General features: G+C 38.8%; 1 long non-coding RNA gene across 2 annotated transcripts in view; it reads left to right on the plus strand.

The window, feature by feature from the left end:
- LOC138164678 (uncharacterized) overlaps nucleotides 1-21,206 on the plus strand; it is a 44,628-nt gene extending 23,422 nt beyond the window's left edge. The window contains exons 3-4 of one of the 2 annotated variants that reach the window (XR_011169151.1): nucleotides 3,273-3,442; nucleotides 17,446-21,206. This is a non-coding gene — a long non-coding RNA (uncharacterized lncRNA). The remainder of the gene's footprint in view (nucleotides 1-3,272; nucleotides 3,443-17,445) is intronic. The other variant, XR_011169152.1, reaches the window with a different exon arrangement.
- The last annotated feature ends 4,163 nt before the right edge of the window (nucleotides 21,207-25,369 follow it).

A 25,369-nucleotide genomic window follows, 5' to 3' on the forward strand; every position in this document is an offset into this window, starting at 1 on the left:
AAAATCAAGCTGTGAGGACAGTGTTTCTATGTCTCTGTCTCTTAGTATCTCTGTCTCTGTTTCTGTCACCTCATGGCAGAGCATGGGGGATGCCTATGGGCATTTGATGATGATTTGGTGCAGAATCACGTGGTAGGGGTAGATATGTGCTTGCCTGAGGTATGAAAGGATAGTTCATGGACAATGTTTGTGAACCCAACCCCTGTGTGGAATAGAAGAGATTTAAAATTCCTTAGTCAGTGAGATGCCAGGATCTAGCCATCTGGCCAGTAAAAAGAAATTTTCTGGGTAGCCTTGTGGATACTGCCAAGTTTTGGAGTTTCCAAGTTTAATAATGTGGGACCTTCTAGAGAGAGAGAGGATTTCTTGATATAGTGTACTCTTTGGAGAAAGGAAAGAGAAAGATCATCTACATAGTTCTTATTCAGTGTGCTAAGCAGAGAACAAAAGTCAGTGAGTCATTTGAACAATTCAGGTACCAGAGAAGGGAATAGCTTGTTTAGTAGCCCCTCAAATTTGCTTGCCTTCTGGGTGATAGTCTGAACCACTTAGTGGTACCACAAGTTTTGGGGGACTGTGTTGTAGTGGAGAAAAGAAGGACCAAATTGGAAGATCTAAATGATGGTTTGTGGACTTTGGCCAGTTCCTGCTGACACTGTGATTCAAGTGCTATATTTTTGTGTAGAATTGGACTAATCTGTGGACTCATTAGAAATTTAACTCTTTGGAAGTATAACTTTCCAGCACAAGGTTATAAAGATAGTGGTAGAGGGAGAGAGTAGAGGCAGAGTCCAGAACCCCAAAGTTCCAAAGCATGTAAAGGGATGCTTGCTTTCATGCCAGTGTTTTGCTAGTTCCCCAGGCAACCCTCAGGATGACCTGGCACCAAGTAGTTGAGGGGGAATAAAAGAAGCCTTTTGTAGAAAGTTATTGCTTCTCTGACCCAGCAGAATTCTCACTCCATTAAAGTTGTTCAAGTGCCTTCTTTGTGAAGAATAAGGAGGCAACATAAATTGTACTCAAGTTGAATTTCTTCATCACTCAGTAAGTAGTAGGATGTCAGCCCTTTGAGGGCAGATACTGCTTCTTTTGTATTTTGGTATCTCTGGTGGCTGTTTCACAAGAGGTACTTTAAAAATCTTTGTTGTAGAATCTAATTGTATGAAGTAGTTATTTCCCTACAAGGTCCTAATCATTTCTACCCCAGTAACCAGCTCCTCCTTATGGGGAGAATCAATTAATCAGTCAATATTTTTAAAGTACCTATTATGTGCCAAATACAGTGCTAAGCACTGGAGATACAAAAAGAGGCAAAAGATTGTTACCAATTTACAGTTTAATAGGGAAGACAACTTGCGAACAAATATATCTAAATCAAGCTACATGTATATAGGATGAATAAGAAATGATCAGCAGAAGGAAGTCACCAGAATTAAGAGGGATTTGCAAAGGTTTCCTACGTAAGATGGGATTTTAGTTGGGACTTTAGTTAGGAAACTAGGGTGGAGAGGAGAACATTCCAGTTGTGAGGGACAATCCAGAGCCCAGAACCAAAAGATGGAGTGTCTGGTTCATAGATAGCAAAGAGGCCAAAGTTGTGTCCAATTTTTTGTGACCCCGTTAGGGGTTTTCTTGGCAAAGATACTGGAGTGGTTTGCGATTTCCTTCTCCAGCTCATTTTACAGATGAGGTAACTGAGGCAAATAGGTTTAAGTGACTTGCTGAGGGTCACATAACTACTAAGTGTCTGAGGCCAGATTTTAACTCAGGAAGGTGAGTCTTCCTGATTTCAGTCTGTAGCAGCAAGCACCCTAGCAGCCCTAGAGTGGCTGCCAACACAGGTTCTTAGATCTGCTTTTCTAAAGGAAAGCAACTCAAAATGGGTTAACAATCTTGCTTTAATCAAACATATGTCATTTACCTAGTTCAGGGGGAAAAGGTCAGCACCCCGAACTTCAGAGAATACAGAGGTTACAAGCAGACAAAAAAAATACACACAGAGAAACAAATCAGCAGACAGACTTCCAACTGTCTGACCATTACATCCATACCTAGTCAGTTACCAGAGAGGGAAGCACCAACATCTGGGTTTTCAAAGCTGGGGGGCTTAACGGCTGCCCAGAGTCTCATCTGGTCAAATCATACAACTCTTCTCAAAGTGAGCCCCAAAACAAAATCTCACATCAGGGTATATATAGCCTTCTCCTGGCTCAGAGAATGTCACAACCCTCTTGACCCACTGACCAATCACAGAGCACCAAGGCATGGGCATTCCTGAAAAATAAGCCTCCCACCACAGGCCCCAGGTGACCACATTCAGCCTATTAGGGGGCAGATTATATTTTCAAAGCAAGGAAGGTTTTCAGAGTCACTTAAGCCGAGCCAAGGGGCAGGGAAGATATTAAGATTCCCATTCCCATAACACAGTCCTGGCACTCTATCTACTGTGCTACCTAGCTGCTCACAGAAGAAGATCGAAGAGGGCTATTATGAAGGGCTTGAATGCCAAACAGAGCATTTTGTATTTGATCTTGGAGGTGATAGGGAGACACTGGAGTTTACTGAGTAGAAGAGTAACATGGCCAGACCTTCATTTTGGTGCTTGAATGGAGGATGAGGGGTGGGGAGCAGGGAGAGAATTGAGGCAGGCTGACCCACCAGTGGACTATTGCAGTAGTCCAGGTGTGAAGTGACAAGGGCTTACCCTAGAGTGGTGGCAATGTCAGAGGAGAGAAGAGGTCCAATATGAGAGATGTTGCAGGATCTTGCATCAGATTCTCATTGTTCCTTCTTCCACACCTCCAAGCTCCCTTCTGCATTGACTAACTTTTCTACATTTAGTTGGAAGTCTAGTCAGTTGTTTCAGTGATGATTTTTCTAGTATCCTAGAAACTCTCATAGACTTTTTGCTGAACCTGCCATTCTAATTCCTAACCCTGGGTGACTCATCTTAGCTATATTTTCTACTCTTGTTTCTCAGCTGCCAAGCAATGCTAGAGAAAATTACACAATTGTATTAACTGGTTCCACTATTAATTTAATCTAGTCTTAAATCACAGCCTGACCATGTCACCTCCCTGTTCAACAAACTTTATTGGCTCCCTGTCACCGTCAGGATCAAATACAAACTCTTCTGTTTGGCATTCAGAACCCATCACAGCCTGCCCTTTATCTAGGCTTTTAGACTTTACTCCCCACCATGTACTCTTCAGTCCAGTGATACTGGCCTTCTTGCTGTTCCTCATACTAAACATTCCTTCTCTTGGCTCCAGGCATTTTCTCTGGCTGCCCCGTGCCTGGAATGTTTCCTTCCTCATCTCTGCCTACTGGCTTCCTTGGCTTCCTTCGAGACCCAGTAAACATTGCCCCTTCTAGGAGGAGCCTTTTCCAGTTTCTCTTCATTCTAGGATCTTCACTCTGCTGATCATTTCCTATTTATCCTGTAAGTAGCTTGTTTGTGCATATTTGTTTCCATGTTGTCTCTGCCATTAGATTTTGAGAGATTGTCTTTTGCCTTTCTTAGTAACCCTAGTATTTAGTATAATACCAGGCACATAGAGTGTTTATTGATTGACTCTTACTGCTCATCAATAGAATTCAATTCAACTCATTCAACATGTAATCATTGAACTCGTACTGCCAAACAGTGTACCAGGTTGGGGATACATAGAAAAAATGAAAATAGTCCTTACCTTCAAGGGGGTTATAATCTACCAGAGGGAAACATATACAGAAAAATGACACAAATTAATTTCAGAAAGGAAGAGCACTAGCAACTGGGGTAATGAAGAAAAACCTCTGGCAAGAAGGATGCATGTCAGGCTCGATGGACAGCCTGTACAAAGGCAGGAGATGGAATATTGTGCACAGGGAACATCAAATTGGTGAATTTGGCTGAACATAGAGTTCATAAAGGAGAATAATGTGCAGAGATTCATAAGATCTCAGAGTTGGCAAGGACCGCAAAGGTCATCTTGTGCCATCTCTACCCGAAGCAACAAATCCTCCCAGCCTCTCTTTAAAGACCTGCTCTGAGAGAAAGGGCCATCTCCAGTCATCCTGATCTTGCCACAAGACCCAGATAGATCTGGAGAAGACAGTGAGGCTGGTGACTTTGCACAGCCTTCCCTCACTTAAATCTAATTCACTTGCAAGTCATCTTCTTCCTGGTGTCATGGTCCTCTTCAAGAACAAAGGACAAACAAAACAAGCTCTTATAGAGAAACCATTCTCAATTGAGATATCCTATTCTATTTTTGGTTCCCTCAAAATGGTAGGAAGTTCTTTATATTAAGTCAAATTCTGTCTCCTTGTCATTTCTAGCCATTGGTCTTAGTTCTTCTGTTTCATTTTTGTGTGTATATCCATAGTTCTTGGTACATAGTAAGTACTCAATAAATACTTTTCATTCATTTATCTATGTGATAGTCTTTCAAATGCTTGAAGGCAGCTATCATGTCCTTATCAAGAGAGCAGGTCTAGTCCCCTCTTCACACATGGCAACCATTTACAAATTTGAAGACAGGTATCACATCTTTCTTCTTAAGATAGTTTTCTTTAGATTAAACATCTCCAGTCTCTTTGATTGGTTCCTTTGTCATGGTTTTGTCTTCTGATGATCCTATAAACTCAATATCAATTGAAAGTGTGATGTGATAACTGAGACAATTAATTTGCTCTTGGGCTGCCTTAAGAAAAGCACCATTCAGTTGTTAGTCATGTCCAACTCTTAGGTTTTTTTTGGCAAAGATACTGGAATGGTTTGTCATTTCCTTCTTCAGTGGATTAAGGCAAACAGTGACTTGCTTAAGTCACACACTAATAAGTGTCTGAAGTCATATTTGAACTCACATCTTTCTGACTTCAGGTCTAGTGTTCTATCCATTGAATCATCTAGTTGTCTTCTAAAGTGAAGCATAGCTTCCAGGAATAAGGATGTGATAGTCTCTCTGTACTCTTCCTTAGTCAGCTCATATCTGGAGTGTTGTGCTCAATTCTGGGCACTGCAAGTTTTTTTTTCCTTTTTTTGGAAAGTGAAAAAAAGGTAGGCTTTAATCTGTATTCAGAGTTCATCAGATTTTCATCATGGGTCCTGTGGAATTGCCTCGGATTATTATATTTATAAGAGTAGCTAAGTGTTATACATTTGATCATTTTTACAATACTGCTGTTACTGTGCACAGTGTTCTGGTTCTGCTCACTTCACTTTGCATCGTTTCATATATATCTTCACTAGGCACTACAGTTTAAGAAAAATGTTAAAAAGAACTAGGGATATTTAGCTTGGAGAAAAGGAGATTCAGGGGGATATGATAACTGTCAAGTAGTTGGAGAATTGTCACATGAATAAATGAAAAGCATTTATCAGGTGTGTGCCAAGAACTATGAACAAAATACAAAAATGAGACAGTCTTTGCCCTCAAGTAGCTTACATTTAATTGCGGGGAGGAGAACATATGTAGGTAAGTCCGAGAGCTCTCAGAACAGTGGTGTTCCTGAGACCACCAGCCCTTCTTCCAGCCTGGTCCCTGTAGCCGTTGTATAGGAGATTTGTGGAAAAGGAGATGGTCATCCTTACCACCACCATCATCAACTGAAGAAAAATTGCCACTAACTGGGCAGTCACGCTAGCAGACAGAAGATGGCGTGTACCATGAAGATCAAACTACCACCACCTCTCCCTAGATCCCGGTGGAGATACACCAGGACCCAGAATCCAGGGGCCCTGTGAATGTGGAGAAGGAATCTGCAATGACCACAACCACTGATAACTGCTAATCAACTGTTATTGACAGCCAAGGATCCTAGTAAATAGCAGTTCTCCCTCCCACCTACCCCTCCCCACAGCCACCAGACTTACTCCAGCATGGCTGCTGAAATCCATCATACCCACCCTCACCAACTGCTGACAGACTGCCATGACTGAGCAGCCAAGCCAAACTAGCTGAAGCAGCAAGTCCTGAGGGAGAAGCAGGAGGTGGCATGTACAAGGTTGGTCAAACATCTATGAACAACTTGACCACCACATCTCCTTAGACACTGGTAGAGACAGCTCAGGATTCAGAGCTTTAAGCTCTTGGAACTATAATGTCCCGAGCTTCCCAGTCCTACTTCAAGCCTGGTCTCCAGAGCCAATGTTAAGGAGAACAGCCTTCTGGTGAAGAAGTCCATCATCACTGGCAACTGGACATCAAGCAGTGATGGGTTGTCACTGTTGGGCCAACTAAGCCCAGGGGCCCTGAGAACAGGAGTTCCCTGGGGCCCCCGACTGTCAGTCACCTCACCAACCTGGCCCCCTGTCTGGGGAGCAATTTCATGGAGGTCAGACTTACCAACAGCTTCTGAGGTGCTGCAGCCCTTGGTTCTTCAGCCACAAGGAGACCTGGAAATAGTTATCACCACTAAAGTCTTTGGTATTGTCAAATGGTTCAATATAAAAAAAAAAGGGATAAAATTTTATCAGTGGAAATGACATTAAAGAAGATTATTTGCTATCTGTTTTGCCACCGTAAACTAAGGATCACTGGGCAATTCCATCTGACTTGCAGCTGAAACCATCTACAGGGGGGAGAGACAAGATGACAGAGTGAGGAGTCACAACTGACAAAACTCCTCCCAAACTCTTCCACAATGACTATAGAAAACACACCAAGACAAATTCTGAGTGGGAAAGTCAAGAAAAAGTCACAGTGAATAATTTTTTTTTTCAGCACAGAGTAGACAGTAAGAGGGCTCTGCAGACACTAGGGTAGGGACTGGTCAGGAACTCAGTACAATGGAAGTGAGCAAGGAACATCCTAACATCCAGGGATGATAAGGGGACTGAACAACTGGGCAGAAAGATATCCCAGGGATCCCAGTACTAGTACTGGGTGAAGGATCAGGTGCCATTTGGTAACTCTCTGGCCCATTTCCCAGTTCTGGGTCACAGTTCCAGGGTGGAGAGGAGTATCAGAGGAGCAGAGCCCCTACCTATGTCAGGACAAGAGCACAGATCAAGAGAGTAATAAATAAATCCCTCACTGGACCATATCATACTTGAAGCACTGAAAATTTATAGGTCTCTAGGTTGAACTTTGAAATCAACAAAAGGACATAAGGGACAGAAGCTCATGTCGGTCATCCTCTCTAGAGATTAGCAGAGTCCAATTTTAACATAAAGTCCAATTTTTAAAAATTGGTTAGAATAATGAACAAAAAATAATGAGCAAACAAAGAACCTGACCATCAAGAGCTATTATGGTAACAGAGAAGCTCAAGACACAAACCCAGAAGAAGACAATGACTTGAAAAGGATAACAGCTTGATGAGAGGTACAGAAGAAAATAACTTCTTAAAAATCAGAACTGGCCAAATGGTAAAAGGGCCACAAAACCTCACTGCAGTAAATAACTCTTTTTTTTTTTTTTTGCTTTTTGGAGGGCAGTTAGGGTTAAGTAACTTGCCCAAGGTCACACGGCTAGTTGGGTTTTATTTTGGTGTGTATGTGTGTTAAGTGTCTGAGGCCAGATCCGAACTCAGGTCCTTCTGACTCCAGGGCAGGTGCTCTACTCACTGTGCCACCTAGCCACCCCAGAGATTACATTTTTTTTTTTTTTGCTTTTTGGAGGGCAATTGGGGTTGACTTGCCCAAAGTCACATGGCTAGTAATTGTGTCAAGTGTCTGAGGCTGGATTTGAACTCAGGTCCTCCTGACTACAGGGCCGGTGCTCTATTCACTGCACCACCTAGCAACCCCCAATAAATAACTCTTTAAAAATTAGAATTGGTCAGGTGGAAGGTATTGACTTCACAACACATCAAGAAACAATAAAATAAAGTAGAAGATTGAAAAAAAATAGAAGAAAATGTGAACTATCTCATAGGGAAAACAGCTGACCTAGAAAATATGTGGAAGAAAAAAAAAAGAAATATATGGAAGAGAGATAAGAATAAGAATTATGGGTCTATCTGAAAACTGTGAACAAAAAGCCTTGTATTTCAAGAAATTCTAAAGGAAACCTTTATATATTTCAGAACCAGATATCAAACCAGCCCAGATATCTTAGAATGAGAGAATAGAAATTGAAAGAACCCACTTGTCACATCCTGGAAGAAATCCCAAAATGAAAACTCTGAGGAATATTATAGCCAAAATCTAGAGCTCCCAAATCAGGGAGAAAATACTGAAAACAGCCAGAAAGAAATAGTTCATATACCATGGATCCACAGTCAGGAACACACACAATTTATCAGCTATCACTATAAAGGAGTGTAGGGCTTAGAATGTGATATTCCAGGAGGCAAAGGTGATAGGATTAAACCCAAGAATAACCCAGGAAAACTGATTATAATTCTATGAGGAATTGGGGGAGCAGGGGAGAATGGAAATTTAATGAAACATAAAATTTTCAAGTATTCCTGATGAAAAGATCTGAGCTGAATAAAAAACTTGGCATTCAAACATAAGAATCAAGAGGGGCATAAAAAGGTAAACATGAGAGACTAAACAAGTTTAAATTGTTTATATTCCTACGTGGGAAGAAGATGCATGAAACCCCTAAGAACTTTATCATCATTAGAGCAGTTAGAAGTCTACTTAGATGGTTGTGAACTATTATGTTGGGATGATCTCAAAAGAAGAATGGGGAGAGGATTCTAGGAAGACAGTGGAGGAGGCCAGAAAATTCTGGGCTCTCAAGATTTTCCCCCACAAAAGAGATAAAATAGCACCTTAGGGAGAACAAAGTGCGGGTAAAAATAAATAAGAATAGGGGCACAACAAGGGTCTTCCTGGGACAATTTGAGAAGAAAAATCCTAGGATGATGTTTGGTCCCTGTGAAGAATAAACACCTCCAGGCTAGGGTCAGCTTCAACAAAAAGCTGCAAGCCACTTAAGCAACCAGTAGCAAGCCCTGGGGGTTAGTTGGTTTGAGAGCCTGTCTCGGTTCTAGTCATAGGAATTTTTACCTCCTGGATAGTGAGTGGAGTTAGACATTTGAGCCCTGGAAGATCAAGGGAATCTCTGCTGACAAGAAATGCCAGACCCAGCTGTGCTATGAAGAGCTGCCAGGGAGAGAAGGAAAGAGCACACCCCTGGTGAGTACAGAAGCAGTGGGGCAGAAAGCCCCTGGCTGTGGGCACTTACAGGAGGTTGGAGGTTTGACTTTGGTTCCAGGCTATAGGGGGGAACTGAAGATCTGGGGCAAGAGGCACCATTTCCCACACCCCGGGGCTAGAAGTGATTACAAAAATTAAGTTATTACCACTAAAAATGCACAGGCAAAGGAGAAAGAATCCAGCCATAGAAAATTACTCTGGGAATAGAGAAGACTGGAATTCATCTTCAGAGGAGGATATTGGAGCAAAGAAGCCCTCACAGAGTAATATCAAGTGGTCACCTGCCCAATAAGAATTCATAGAAGATCTTAAAAAAGACTTTACAAATCAAATGACAGAGATGGAGGAAAAACTAAAAAAAAAAGAAAAAAGTATAATCCAAGAAAAACAAGAAGGTTATGAAAGGAAAGTCAACCAGTTAGAAAAGGAGAAAAGGAAATACAGAATCTTAAGGAAGAAAATGACACCTTGAAAATTAGAATTGGACAAGGTGAAGCCAGTGAAATTATAAGAGATCAAGAAATAATAAAACAAGGGGCAGCCAGGTGGCGCAGTGAGTAAGAGCACCAGCCCCAGAGTCGGGAGACCTGGGATTGGTTCCAGCCTCAGATACTCAGCACCCACACAAAAATAACTGGCCATGTAACCTTAAGCAAGTTACTTAACCCCAATTGCTTTTTTAAAAAAAGAAATAATAAAACAAAATATGAATAATAAAAAATAGAAGAGAAAGTAAAACATAAGAAAACAACAGATTTGGAGAATATATCAAGAAGAGAAAATGTGAAAAGAAGTTGGACTAAGTGAAAGTATGATAAAAAAAGAATCTTGAAACAATAATACAAGAAATAATTAAATAAAATTCTCCTGAAGCATTAGAACAAAGGGGGAAAGTAGAAATAGAAAAAAATTTATCAATTGTCACTTAAAAGAGATCCTATGTGTAGCAGCAAGCACCCTAGCACACTCAGGATGGCTGCTAGCACAGGTTCTTTGATCTGCTTTTCTAAAGGAAAGCAACTCAAAAAGGGTTAACAATCTTACTTTAATCAATCAAACATATATTATTTACCTAGTTCAGGGAGAAAAGTCAGCACCCTGAACTTCAGAGAATACAAACAGAAGTTACAAGCCAAGAAAAATACAGAGAAAATAACACAATTCAACAGACAGGGATTCTAGCTGTCTGACCATTACATCCATAATTAGTTAGTCACCAAAGAGAGAAGAAAAGCCAGGGCCTCAACAGCTGCCCAGAGTCTCATCTGGCCAAATCATACAACCCTTCCCAAAGTGAATTCCAAAGCAAAACCTTGCATCAGAGGTATATATTGCCTTCTCCAGGGTCAAAGAACATCACAACCCTCTTGACTCACTTGACTACAAAGTAACAAAAGTTGTCCCTTCCTGAAAAACAAACCTCCCTCGAAGCAAGTTTCTCCTGTGGGCTCTGCTCCACCCTTCACCAAACTCTTCCCACCACAGACTCCAAGTGACCAGTCTATTAGGGGGCAGAGTTATTTTCTTTTTTCTTTCTTTTTTTTTCTTTTTGAAGGGGAAGTTGGGGTTAAGTGACTTGTCCAAGGTCACACAGCTAGTTTTGTGTGTGTGTGTGTGTGTGTGTGTGTGTGTGTGTGTTAAGTGAATGAGGCCGGATTTGAACTCAGGTCCTCCTGACTCCAGGGCTGATGCTCTATTCATTGTGCCACCTAGCTGCCCCTAGAGTTTATTTTCAAATCAGGAAAGGTCCTCAAGTTCAATTTAGGCTTATTAAGGGGCAGGGAAGATCTTTAAATTCCCATTACCATTACACTATGAGGAAAACTCAGGAAAATCATAGTCAAATTCTGAAACCCCCACCTCAAGGATAAAATAGTAAAAGTAACAAAAATAAAACATTTTAAATGTGATGGTGCCACAATTAGAATCATGCAAGACCTAGCAGAGGAGACATTAAAGGACTGCAGGTCTTGGAATACTACATATCGAAGAGCAAAAGAACTGGGGCTCTAGCCAAAAATATCAGATCTGGCAAAGTTATGCAAATGAACATTTGATCAACTGTCAGACTTTCAAGAATTAGTTTAAAAAACAAAACAAAACCCTGAACTTAATAGAAGAGTTGACATACAAAAGTGAAGAGAAATATAAGGTACATACCAAAGAGTTATTATAAGGGATTCAATAAGGACAGATTGTTTACTTTTTATATATGTAAAGTGTATGTCTAAGATTCTTTTTTTTTTTTTTGGAGGGGGGAAGATAGGGCAATTGGGTTTAAGTGACTTGCCCAAGGTCACATGGCTAGTTTTTTTGGTGTGTGTGTCTGAGGCTAGATTTGTACTCAGGTCCTCCTGACTTCAGGGTCAGTGCTCTATTCACTTCGCCACCTAGATGCCCCTATGTCTAAGATTCTTATTAATAATTGGACAGCTCATAAGAAAGATTGGAGAAAATCTGAGTATGATATGAATTTTAAAAGTAAAATCATTTAGGAACAGCTAAAAAGAGTAATTATTTTATACAAATGAAGTGTAAGAGGAAGAATCAATACAGAGAAATTAGATAGGGAGGAGGGAGCGGCAACAATGCATATACATTTAGAAGAGTATAAAAGTCTTCTAAATTCAGGAGAAATAAAATGGTGGGGCATAGGGAGGGGGGAGAGGATAAGGAATGGATCTTTAGAGGGGAGAGTGAGGGGCTAGGTAAAGGGGGCTATAGAAGAGTGTTTAGATTTATGGGAAACAGGAGAATAGGGAAGGAATCCTTGGAAGGGGGTAGCAGGTAATAGGAGGGCAAGGTAGAAGGCATAAGTAAAGTAGAGGAGGCAGGAGAGATAGGAAATAAGATATGCACAAATATAAAAACAAAGATCAGGAGCAGAATTTGTTTGGGAAAGTATCTATCTATCTGTCTGTCTGTCTATCTGTCTATCTATGTGTATGTATATATCTATAGCTCTAGAGAAACATATCCGAACTTAATTGTAACCTTCTGGGGGGGAGGAGGAGGAAGAGAAAAAAGAACAATGTAAAAAAATGCACAGCAGAGAACAAAAGAAAACTTACAAGGAAGAAAAGAAAAGATGGATAGTTCTCAACACAAAGTGTATTATTTGTCATACAGGCTTTCTTGAAGTGAAAATTTATTGTTAAATATTTTGATACTGTTATTTTTAAATGCCTTATATTCTGCCACATGACATGCTTTTCTTTCTTTCTGACTTTTAAGTTCCAATATTAAAGTTTATAGTATGTTTTTGTTTCTTTTCTCTTTTCTGTATTTGTGTTCTGGTGTTTGAGTCTAAAATAAAACATAAAAAAAGAAGAATGGAAGGGTGAGAAAGAAGGATGCACTGAGAGAAAGGGAAAGGGAGGGGGAATGGGGAAAATTATCTTATATAAAAGAGGCATGCAAGGAAGAGCTGATGCAATGCAAAGGGAAATGGGAATGAGGAGTGGGCAATACTTGAACATCACTCTCATCTGAAGTTGTTCAAGGAAGGAAGAATACATATACGCAAACAATTGGGTATAGAAATTCATCTTACCCAATAGGTAAGTAGGAGGGGAAGGGACTAATAGAAAGGGGGATGGTTGTGAGAGGGAGAATAGATTAAGGGAGGCAGTGGTCAGAAGCAAAACACTCTCAAGGAGGGGACAAGGTGAAAAAGAGAAGGATAAATACAAGAAGCTGGAGGAAAGTACACAGTTAGTAATAATAACTGTGAATGTGAATGGGATGAACTCACTCATAAAATAGAAGAGGATAGCAGAATGGATTAGAAACCAGAATCCACCAATATATTATTAGTTCAATATTAGAAAAACTATATGTATAACTGACCATATTAGTAACAAAACCAGCAAATCATAATTATATCAACAGATGCAGAAAAAGCTTTTGACAAAATACAACACCAATTCCTATTGAAAACACTAGAAAGAATAGGGGTAAATGCAGTTTATTTTTAATTTTAATAGTATTTTATCTTTTCTAATTACATGTAAAGATAATTTTAGACAATTATTATGATTTTGGAGCAGGGAAAGGCAAGGCAATCAGTGTCAAGTGACTTGCCCAAGGTGTGAGTGTGTGTGTGTGTGTGTGTGTGTGTGATACACATGCACATATATACACACATACATATATATATATATATGTATATATATATGCACTTGTGTAAAACATTTCCATATTTGTCATGTTGCTAAAGAAGAAACAGAACAAAAGGAAAAAAATTACAAAAAAGGTGAAAATGATATACTTTGAGCTGCATTCAGACTCCATCAGCTCTTTCTCTGGATGTGGATAGCATTTTACAATGTGAATCTTTTGGAATTGTCTTGGATCCTTGTGTTCCTGAGAAGAGCTAAGTCAGTCATAGTTGATCATCACATGATGTTGTTTTTACTATGTACAATGTTCTTCTGGTTCTACTCACTTCATTCAGCATCAGTTCATTTAAGTCTTTCCAGGTTTTTCTAAAATCTGCCTGCTCATTATTTCTCATAGGACAATAATATTCCATTACATTCATATAGCACAACTTGTTCAGCCATTCCCCAATTGATGGGCATCCCCTCAGTTTCCAAGTTTTTGCCACCACAAAAAGAGCTGCTATAAATATTTTTGTACATGTAGGTCCTTTTCCCTTTTTTTTATGATCTCTTTGGGATACAGACCTAGTAGTAGTATTGCTGGATCAGAGGATATGCATACAGTTTGATTTCCCTTTGGGCATAGTTCCAAATGGTTCTCTAGAGTGGTTGGATCCATTTACAACTCCACCAACAATGCATCACTGTCCCAATTTTACCACATCTTTTCCAATGTTTATCATTTTCCTTTTCTGTCATACTAGTCAACCAGATAGGTATGAGGTGGTATCTCAGAGTTGTTTAGTGATTTAATAGTGATTCAGAGCATTTATTTTTAATTTTTTGTATTTATTTAGTATTAAATTTCCCCCCAGTTACATGTAAGCAACAATTTTTAACATTTGTTTTTAAAACTTTGAGTTACAATTTCTCTCCCTTCCTCCCTCCCTATTCCCCCTCATTGAGAAGGCAAGCAATTCCATATAGGTTATATATGTGTAGTCATTTAAAACATATCCATAATAATAATGTTACCAAAAAAACATAGATTAAAAAAACTCAAGAAAAATAAAGTGAAAAAAACCCTTAAAATTGCTTCAATCTGTATTCAGATACCATCAATTCTTTCTCTGGGCATGGATAACATTTTTCATACTAAGTCCTTCAGAATTGTCATGAATCATTGTATTTCTGAGAATAGTTAAATCATTCACAACTGGTCATTCTACAATATTGTTGTTACTTTGTACCCATTGCATTTCACTTTGCATCAATCCATGTAAGTCTTTCTAGGTTTTTCTGAGAGTATCCTGCTCATCATTTCTTATAGCACAATAGTATTCCATCAAAATTACATACCAAAACATATTCAGCCATTCCCCAATTGATGTGCATCCCCTCAATTTCCAGTTTTTTACCTCCAGAAAAGAGCTGCTATAAATATTTTTGTACACGTGGATTCTTTTTCCTTTTGTTTTTCATTTCTTTAGGGATACACATCTAGTAGTGGTATTGCCATGTCAAAGGGTATACATGATTTTATTGTCCCTTGGGCATAGTTCCAAATTGCTCTATAGAGTGGTTTAATCAATTCACAACTCTGACAACAAAACATTAATGTCTCATTTTTCCCATATCCCCTCCAACATTTGTCATTTGCCTTTTCTGTTCTATTATCTAATCTAATAGGTATGAGGTAGTACCTCAGAATTGTTTTAGCTTGCATTTCTCCAGTCAATAGTGAGTTAGAATATTTTTTCAAATGGCTATAGATAGCTTTAATTCATCTGAAAACTGATTATATCTTTTGATCATTTATCAATTGAGAAACTGATAAATATTTTTATAAATTTGACACAGTTCTCTACGTTGAGGGAAATGAGGCCTTTATCAGTGAAGCTTGCTTCAAAATTGTTTTCCCACAGTTACTATTGCTTACTGTATTTCCCTCCATCCTATCCCCTTACCCCCATTTATTCTGTTCTCTCTCTTTCTTTCACCCTGCCCTTCCTCAGAAGTGTTTTGCTTCTGATTACCCCTTCCCTCATTCTGCCCTCCCTTCTATCACCACTTCACTTGCCTTCTCTTATTCCTTCTCCTTCTATTTTCTTTTCTTTTTTCTTTATTAAAGCAATTGGGGTTAAGTAACTTGCTCAAGGTTACACAGCCAGTTATTTTTGTGTGGGTGCTGAGTATCTGAGGCCGGAATGGATCCCAGGTCTCCGGACGCTGGGGCTGGTGCTCTTACTCACTGTGCCACCTGGCTGCCCCTTCCTTCTATTTTCTTATAGAGTAAGATATGTTTCTATACACCATTGCCTGGGTATCTTATTTTCCAGTTACATGTAAAAACAATTTTTAATGTTTGTTTTTATAAGTTTGAGTTCCAAATTCTTACCCTTTCTCCTTCCCTCCCCACCCTCATTGAGAAGGCAAGCAATTTAATATAGGTTTTACATGTATAGTCATGCAAAACACTTCCATAATACTCTTGTTGTTTCCTTTCACTCTGTTCCTTTTTAAAAGTGTTTGCTTCTGATTAGCCCCACCCCAATCTGCTCTCCCTTCTTTCACCACTCCCCCTTATCCCCTTCCCCACTATTTTCCTCAGAGTAAGATAGACTTCCATACCCAATTGAGTGTGTATGTTATTCCCTCCTTAAGTCAATAATGATGAGAGTAAGGTTCACTCATTCCCTCTCACCTCCCCCCTCTTCCCCTCCACTGTAAAAGCTTTTTCTTGCCTCTTTTATGTGAGATAATTTACCCTATTCTACCTTTCCCTTTCTCTTTCTCCAAGTACATCCCAGTCTCTCACCCCTTAATTTTATTTTTTAGATATCATCCCTTCATATTCAACTCACTCTGTGCCCTCTGTCTACATATCTTCCCTCCAATTTCCCTAAAAATGAGAAAGATCTCATGAGTCACAAATATCATCTTTCCATATAGGAATGTGAACAATTCAACCTTACTAAGTCCTTTATTATTTCTCTTTCCTGTTTACCTTTTCATCCTTCTCTTCAATCTTGTATTTGAAAGTCAAATTTTCTATTCACCTCTGATTTTTTCTCAGGAATGCATTAAATTCCTCTATGTCATTGAATATCAGTTTTTTCCTCTCATGGATTACTCAGTTTTTCTTGGGGTCATTCTTGGATTTAATCCTAGCTCCTTTGAACCACAGATTATCATATTCCAAGCTCTCTGATCCCTTAATATAAAAACTGCTGAGTCTTGTGTTATTCCTGATTGTGATTTCTCAATACTTGAATTGTTTCTGGCTGCTTGCAATATTTTCTCCTTGACCTGGGAACTCTGGAATTTGGCTATACTATTCCTGGGAGTTTTCCTTTTGAGAACTCTTTCAGGATGTGATCAGTGGATTCTTTCCATTTTACCCTCTGGCTCTAGAATATCAGGGCAGTTTTCCTTGATAATTTCATGAAAGATGATATTTAGGTTCTTTTTTAAAATCATGGTCTTCAGGTAGTCCAATAATTTTTAAAATTATCTCTCCTGGATCTGTTTTCCAGGTCAGTTGTTTTTCCAGTGAGGTATTTCATGTTGTCTTCTATTTTTCACTCTTTGGGTTCTGTATTATAACTTCTTGATTTCTCATAGAGTCACTAGCTTCCATTTGCTCCATTCTAACTTTTAAGGAATTATTTTCTTCAGTGAGCTTTTGGATTTCCTTTTCCATTTGTCCAATTATGCATTCTTCTCCTCATTGGCTTTTTGGACCTTTTTTGCCATTTGGTCTAGTCTGCTTTTTAAGGTGTTATTTTCTTCAGTATTTTTTTGGGTCTCCTTAACTAAGCTGTTGACTCATTTTTCATGATTTTCTTATGTCATTTTCATTTCTCTTCCCAATTTTTCCACTACTTCTTTTACTTGATTTTCAAAATCCTTTTTGAGCTCTTCCAGGCCTGAGACCATTTCATATTTTTCTTGGAGGTTTGACTTTGTTGTTTTCTTCTGAGTGTGTGTTTTGATCTTCATGTTGCCAAAGTAAGATTCTATAGTCTGACGTTTTGTTTTTTTCCATTGTTTGCTCATTTTCCCAGCCTATACCTTGACTTTTTAAATCTTTTTTAAGCCATACTGTCCCAAGCTTCAGGGGATTTTGTGCTCCTTTGCCTCCTTTTTTTTTGTGGGGTATGATCTGAGGAGAGTTATTTACACCTCTCCTGGCCTATGCTCTAGTCTGTGAGTGACAACAAGTCCTCTTTTCTGCCCTAGAACTGTGAAGAGAGTTCCCTCTCCACTGCTGCCTGCCACAAGCTCTGCTATGCTCATGTCCTCGCCCCCAAACTGCCACCCAGGACTGCCACCCAGATCAAAGAATGTGCAAAGCAACAGAGTTCTGCCTCAGTGCCTTCAAAAAGAAAATAGTCTTCTTCTGACCAGTTGTTCCATCCCCTTACTGTCTGTGATCTGAGAACTTCAGAAACAGCCGCTACCTCTGCCTCAGCTGCCACTGTTGATTCAGTCACTCTCCAAGTCTGCTTCTGGTTTGCTGGGGCCCGGGCTGTGTTGGGACCAGGGCTCGACTATACTCCTCTCTCAATCAGGTCTGATAGTCCTTTCCTACTAACCTTGTAAGCTATATTTGGCCTTTGAGGGTTGAGAGGTCTGGAAACCTTCACAGCTGCCAGTGATTCAGTCCCCTGAGGCCTGCTCTGGGTTTGCTGGAGCCAGTCTCCATTGGCATGGCCTGCTCTTGACTGCACTCCTCTCTCAGCCTGGTGCATAAGACCTTTCCTGTTGACATTCCAGATTGTCTTGGACTGGAGATTTGTTTCACTCTGTCTTTTTGTGTGTTCTGCTGCTCTAGAATTTGTTTAGAGTCATTTTTTTTGGAGGGCAATTGGTGTTAAGTGACTTGCCTAGGGTCACACAGCTAGTTTTTGTGTTAAGTGTCTGAGGCTGGATTCAAACTCAGGTCCTCCTGACTCCAAGGCCGGTGCTCTATTCACTTAGAATCATTTTTTACTGGTGTTTGGGGAGAGCTCTCGTGACTCCCTGCTTTCACTCAACTATCTTTGTTATGCCTCCTGCATATTCCTAGAGCATTTCTTCATATACTAGAGATAGCTTTTATTTCTTTATCTAAAAACTGTCTGTTCATATCCTTTGACCTATAATCAGTCAAGGAATGGTTTGTATTCTTATAAATTTGATTCAGTTTTCTATAAATTTGAGAAATGAGGCCTTTATAAGAAACAAGCTATAAAAATTGTTTCCCAGCTTTTTGCTTTCCTTCGAATCTTGGTAAAGCTTTTAAAAAAAGTCTATCTAAAACCAAAAGAAAGCATTAGTTTTAATGGTGATAAACTGGAAGTCTTTCAAATAAGATTGGGGTGAAGCAAGAATATCCATTATCACTATTATTCAATATTGCACTAGAAATTCTAACTATAGCAATAAGACAAAAAAAGAAAGAGAAGAAAGAAAGAAATTAAAGCAATAAGTGTAGGCAATGAAGAAACAAAACTATTAATTTTTTTTTGCAGAGGATATGATAGATACTTAGAGAACCCTAAAAAGTCAGCTAAAAAACTAGTAGAAACAATAACTGTACCAAAGTTGTATAATATAAAATAAAGCCACATAAATCATCAGTATTCCTATATATTACCAACAAAACCCTGCAGAAAGAGATAGAGACATTCTATTTAAAATAACTTCAAATAGTATAAAATACTAGGGAGTCTACCTCTCAAGACACACACAAAAACTATATGAATGCAATTACAAAACACTTGTCACAAATAAAGACAGAGAAATAATTGGAGAAAAAATAATTGCTCATGGGTGGGACAAGCCAAGATAATAAAAATGACAGTGCTACCTAAGTTAATTTACTTATTCAGTGCCATACCAATTAAATCACTAAAGAATTACTTTATAGAACTAGAAGAAAAATATAAAATTCAGCTAGAGGAAGAAAAGGTCAAGAATTTAAAGGTAATCAATGAAAAATATTTGAAAGAAGGGAGTTCAGCAGTAATGAGATCTCAAACTGTACTACAAAGTGGTAATCATAAAAACAATTTGGTTCTGGATGAGAAATAAAGGGGTTGATTGATGGAATAGAATAGGTAAACAACATATAAAAGCAAATGAATTTAGTAACCTAGTTTCATAAACCCAAAGATTTCAGCTGTTGGGGTAACTTGCTATTTGACAAAAACTACTTGGAAAGCTGGAAAGTACTCTAGCAGAAACTAAGCATAGACCAATATTTCATACTGTATATACTAAGATAAGGTCAAAATGGGTACATGATATAGACATAAAGGATGATATCGTAAGTAAATGGGGGAGCATGGAAAAACCTACCTGTCAAATCTATGACTAGGAGAAGAGAATTCATGACCAAATAAAAGAGAGCTTTGCAGGAGACAAAATGGATAATATTGATTACATAGAATTAAAAGGTTTTCACACAAAATCAATATAGCAAGATTAAAAGAAAAACTGAAAACTGGGAAAGAAGTTTTCATAGCAGGTTTGTCTGAAAAAGGTATACTATCTCTAATATATAGGAAAACTGAGCCAAATTTGTAAAAATAAGAGCCATCCCCCAAATGATAAATGGTCAAAGCATATGAAAAGGCACTTTCAAAGGAAGAAATCAAAGCTATCAATAGTCGTATAAAATGCACTAATTAGAGAAATGCAAATTAAAGCAACTCTGAGATGGTATCTTGCACCTATCAGATTGGCTAAGATGATTTTTTTTTAAAGCAAATGATACATGCTGGAGGGGATATGAGAGAATAGGTACACTAATGCACTATTAAGTGGAGCTATGAACTGATCCAACCATTATGGAGAACAATTTGGAACTATATCCAAAGGGCTATAAAACTGTGCATACCCTTTGACATAGCAATGCCTCTACTAGGCCTATACCCCAAAGGAATAAAAAAAAAGGGAAAATTACCTATATGTACAAAAATATAGCAGCTCTTTTTGTGGTGACAAAGAATTGAAAATAGGGGCGGCCAGGTAGCACAGTGAGTAGGAACACCGGCCCCAGAGTTGGGATGACCTGGGATCTAATCTGGGCTCAGACACTTAGCACCCACCCAGAAACACCTGGCTGTGTAACCTTGAGCAAGTTACTTAACCCCAATTGCTTAGGGGTGGCCAGGTAGCTCAGTGAGTAAGAGCACTGGCCCCAGAGTCGGGACAAACTGGGATCAAATCCGGGCTCAGACACTTAGCACCACACCCAGAAATAACTGGCTGTGTAATCTTGAGCAAGTTACTTAGCCCCAATTGCTTTAAAAAAAAAAAGAATTGAAAAACAGAGGGGATGTCTATCATTTGGGGAATGGCTGAACAAATTATGGTATATGAATATGATAGAATACTATTGTGTTACAAGAAATAATGATGGTTTTGGTTTAAGAAAAACCTAGAAAGACATATATGAACTTATGCAAAGTGAAATGAGCAGAATCAAGAGAACAACATATATAGTAACAGTAATATTGCAAAGCTAATCACCTGTAAAAGACTTAGTAACTCTTATTAATATAGTCATCCACCACAATTCTAAAAGACTGAGGATGAAAAATGGCTATTCACCTTAAGAGAGAAAATTGATAGATTTAGAGTGCAGATTGAAGCATTTTTTTCTCTGTTAATGTGGAAATGTGTTTTGCATAAATTCATGTTTAATGGGTAGTATTGCATTTCTTGACTTTGAAGCAGGTGGAGGAAGAGGGGGGTGGAGAGAATTTGGAACTGAAAATAAAACTTTAAAAAATAAAGGTGGTTGTCAATGTCTTAATTACAAAGAAAGAAAGAAAGAGAGAAAGAGAGAAAGAAAGAAAGAAAGAAAGAAAGAAAGAAAGAAAGAAAGAAAGAAAGAAAGAAAGAAAGAAAGAAAGAAAGAAAGAAAGAAAGAAACTTTCTATATGTCTTGTCCCCCCTTGTTAGAATGTGAACTTCTTGAGAGGACTGTCTTACTCTTATGTTTGTGTACTTCACACAGACCTTTGCATATAGTAAATTACATGCAGAATCCTTTAAAAAAATGTTTTCATTCATATATAGCAGAGTTGTGGTTAGAAAGGGGTGTTGTTAGCCTAGAAAGTCACCAATATTGTGAACAGGACAATAGGGCAGTACAATTCCCAGAGTAAGAGGTAGAAGGGAGGGAGAGAAGTTACCTATGACAGCAAGGTATAAGAGATGAAGATATGCAGGAACGGTCCCAGAAAAAGAAGAATCATATGGCTTTACTCCTCCCAGCCATGGTCTCTGGTGGCCCAGTTAGGAGTGTGGAACAGTAGCAGCAAGTAGTAGCAGCAGGGCAAAAAATGGCAGGGGTGAAGATCAAGAATGGACATGAAAGGACTTATAATGTAATTTGATCCTAAAGGGCAGAACCAAGAACAACAGGTCTAAGTTACAAAGAGGCAAATTTAGGCTTAATGTTAGAAAATTCTTTTTAACAATCTGAACTAGCAGTAAATGAGAATTGACTATCTTTGGAGGAATGACTTCCATTGATAGATGTCAATGGATTGCCCTGTTCTACTCATAATGAGTTCCCCATCATTAGAAGTTTTCAAGCAAAGGCCAGAAGGTCCCTTGTTGAATATGTGATAGCAGGACCTGAACTAGATAGCTATAGAAGTCACTTCCCAACTCAAAAATTTTCTGATTCTATGTTTTTTCTTTAAGACTCTCCTTGGGATGCAATCTAGTATTCTGAAATATGATGTCCAGAATTGGACATAATAGTTTTATTTATCTCTTATTGATTTCCTAATGTATTTTTTTTTACAATGACTATTTCAAACCCTTTCCAGACTCCTCAAGTCCCTACTGTTATTTATGTTCAGAACACTATCAATATCCTTAGACATTCAGGCTTAAAATGTCAATAAAAGAATGATAGATTGTTAGAAATACAAGACACTTGAAAGATCCTATAGTCTGTGAATGGATTAGTCAGTCAACAAGCATTTATTAAGTATCCACTATGTTCCAGGCCCTGGGCTAAGGCAATGGGAATTTTACAAAGAAGAGCAAAAAAGACCCCTCCAATCCCTCTTTTCAAGGAACTCACGATCTAATGGAAGAGAAAACATGCAAGTAACTATGTATGAGCAAAATTTATATAGAATACATTGGAGATATTCAACAGAGGGAAGGCACTAGAACTAAGGGAGGTTCAGAAAGGTTTCTTGTAGAAATAGGTAGGAGAAATCTTGTAGAAGGTAGGATTTTAGCTGGACCTTGAAGGAAGTCAGAGAAGTCCAGAGGCAGAGATAAGGAGAGGGAATTCCAGGAATGAGGGACAACCACTGAAAATGCCTGGAGTCAGGAGAGGAGTTTCTATGTCAGGAACAGTAAGGAGGCCAGTACCATTGGACCAAAGAATACATGGTGGGGAGTTTGGTATGAGACACTAGAAATGAAGGAGGGGGCAAGGTTAGGAAGGACTTTAAATGCCAAACAGGGAAATGTATATTTGATTCTGAGGTGATAGAGAGCCACTTGCATTTTGCAGATTAACTACCTTCCTGTGGCACAAAATTGTCTATCTGAAAAAATCCCATGTAATTACTGTCTAAATAAGATGCTTTCAGCAATGGTTCTAGATGATTTAATCACAATAAGTCAATGTAGGAAGGGACTTTGTTCTTAGTCATTCATCTTCATTTTCCCCTGTAAAGATAGGAGTTGGTTTACAAACAATAGATGGCATTTTTGATTGGTTAATGGAAAAATGCCACACTTTGGCATTGTGGTGAATAATTTATTAAATTAAACTCTTTTAAAGAGTAGGATTTAATTAAAATAGTTAAGAAATATTCCTAAAATTACTGGACAGTATTGTAGATTCAGCATTAATAGATAGGACCAATGACATAAAAAGGAGGTGGATAGGATAGTCTAGATACTTTTATCATGATTAAAAGGAAGGTCCTGAGGGAAAAGTGTTACAGGCATATGGTAGATGTAGAAAAAGCTCACCTCAAAATTCTATAGCAGTATATAATGTCAGACTTATCGTGTTTGTTTTAATGAACTTTCCTCCCTCTTAAAAAAATTCTTTGTTATGGAGATGGCTTATGGTGAGTGGAAAATGTAAGGCATATAAAAATAGGAGATATAAATCAACATTTATTTTTAAAAAGGATTATTTAGAATCTCAAGCTTTGGGATCTCATGCCATATGCCATCTTTATAACTAACAGATACTTAATCTTGTTACTAGATTCTACCTGTATGCCTCCAAGCACCTTGCCATATCAGGTCATTTTTCTTTCATTTGAAACTTGAGAGGCTTCTATGACTGGAGTTCAACCAAGGGGTGATTATAGCTCATGAAAACTAAGTGGGCTGCAGAGAATGCAAAGAGAGATAACAAAAAATGTTAAGTAAAATAGGAATGAAATGGAACCAGGAAAAGGAAAAAAGAATGGAAATATTTTGAAAGGTTTGGGAGGAGTCTGAGTAAACCAACATTTGTGTTCCATATTTCAGTGATGTGTTATGGGTGGCCATCTCCAGTTGTTCTGATCTCTATCTCACCTCTGGACTCCAGTGACTCTGGAGGAGAGAGTGAGGATGGTGACTTTGCACAACCCTCCTTCACTTAAATCCAATTCACTTGCAAGTCATGGCATCACCTTCTTGATGTCACAGTCCTCTTTCGAGAATGAAGGGCAAACAACACAATGATGTGCTATGATACAGGCTACACTCCTAGACTAAAGTGCCTATTGAGGCTCTTCTGGGTCTCTGGGCACCTTATTTGGCTCCTATTATCACATTTGTAAAATGGAGAGTAATACCTAGTGAAAAAATTCATGGAAATGTCATGGGGGTAGTTGGGGATGTTTGCTTTGTCAGGCTGGAATCCCTTTCATGGAACTATTTATATTCTCTGACTCCTTGATGAAGTTCATATAGCCTGCTAAGATGATTCCAAAACTCATGATTTGTCCCCCTGATTGGGAAATTAAATTGAGGATCATTGGTTACTGAGGTTTAGCAGGCCTGGGCTCTTGTTTAGAAAACTCCTCTCTTAATCCTCTAGAGTGAGGTTCCAATCTTCAGCACTCTCTGTTTTGGGTCCATGCTTTCTCTTTCTTGGACTTACTCTAAAAAGGGGATGGGATTTCTTTCACTTCCCCTCCCTAGTAGCAAAGGCAGCTACAAGGACATGGGAGCAGGAATAAGTGCTAGGTACATCTGAATTCCTGATGTCTGCCTTCTATATTGTTGTTTCAACTTCTCCTATTACAGGCCAGAAACTAATGATTCTGAGATATGGACTTTTTCTAACTAGTTCAAATATCTATTATCTACGGTGTTTCCCCGATAATAAGACACTGTCTTATTACTTTTTTGGACAGAAAAGCACCAGAGGGCTTATTTTCAGGGGAGGGTTTATTTTAATGAACATTGACAGCAATTTTAATAAACAGGTAAATGTGAACAAAAAAATGTACCTTTATTCAATAATGAATTCAATAAAGAACAGGATGACGTGCTCACTGCTGCAGCTCTGATTGGATGCAGCTCAGAGCGCGGCATGCGTTTCACGGGGGGGGGGATGGTGCATACAGAGGGTACCGTAATGTAGCGTGTAGTGCAGGGGATCACCTTCACTACAGTAGCAATCTCAATAGGGCTTATTTTCGGGGGAGGGCTTATTTTAGAGCAATCTTACACAGTAAGGGGAGGGCTTATTTTTGGGGGAGGGCTTATTTTAGAGCAATCTTACACAGTAAGGGGAGGGCTTATTTTTGGGGGAGGGCTTATTTTAGAGCAATCTTACACAGTAAGGGGAGGGCTTATTTTTGGGGGAGGGCTTATTTTAGAGCAATCTTACACAGTAAGGGGAGGGCTTATTTTTGGGGGAGGGCTTATTTTAGAGCAATCTTACACAGTAAGGGGAGGGCTTATTTTTGGGGGAGGGCTTATTTTAGAGCAATCTTACACAGTAAGGGGAGGGCTTATTTTTGGGGGAGGGCTTATTTTAGAGCAATCTTACACAGTAAGGGGAGGGCTTATTTTTGGGGGAGGGCTTATTTTAGAGCAATCTTACACAGTAAGGGGAGGGCTTATTTTCGGGATAGGTCTTATTATCGGGGAAACACGGTATGTATGTATCTATCTATCTATC

The sequence above is a fragment of the Petaurus breviceps genome, unplaced genomic scaffold (genome assembly GCF_028583685.1).
Source record: "Petaurus breviceps papuanus isolate PSGF00001 unplaced genomic scaffold, PetGlider_PUasm1.0 191, whole genome shotgun sequence".
NCBI classification, from domain to species: domain Eukaryota; kingdom Metazoa; phylum Chordata; class Mammalia; order Diprotodontia; family Petauridae; genus Petaurus; species Petaurus breviceps.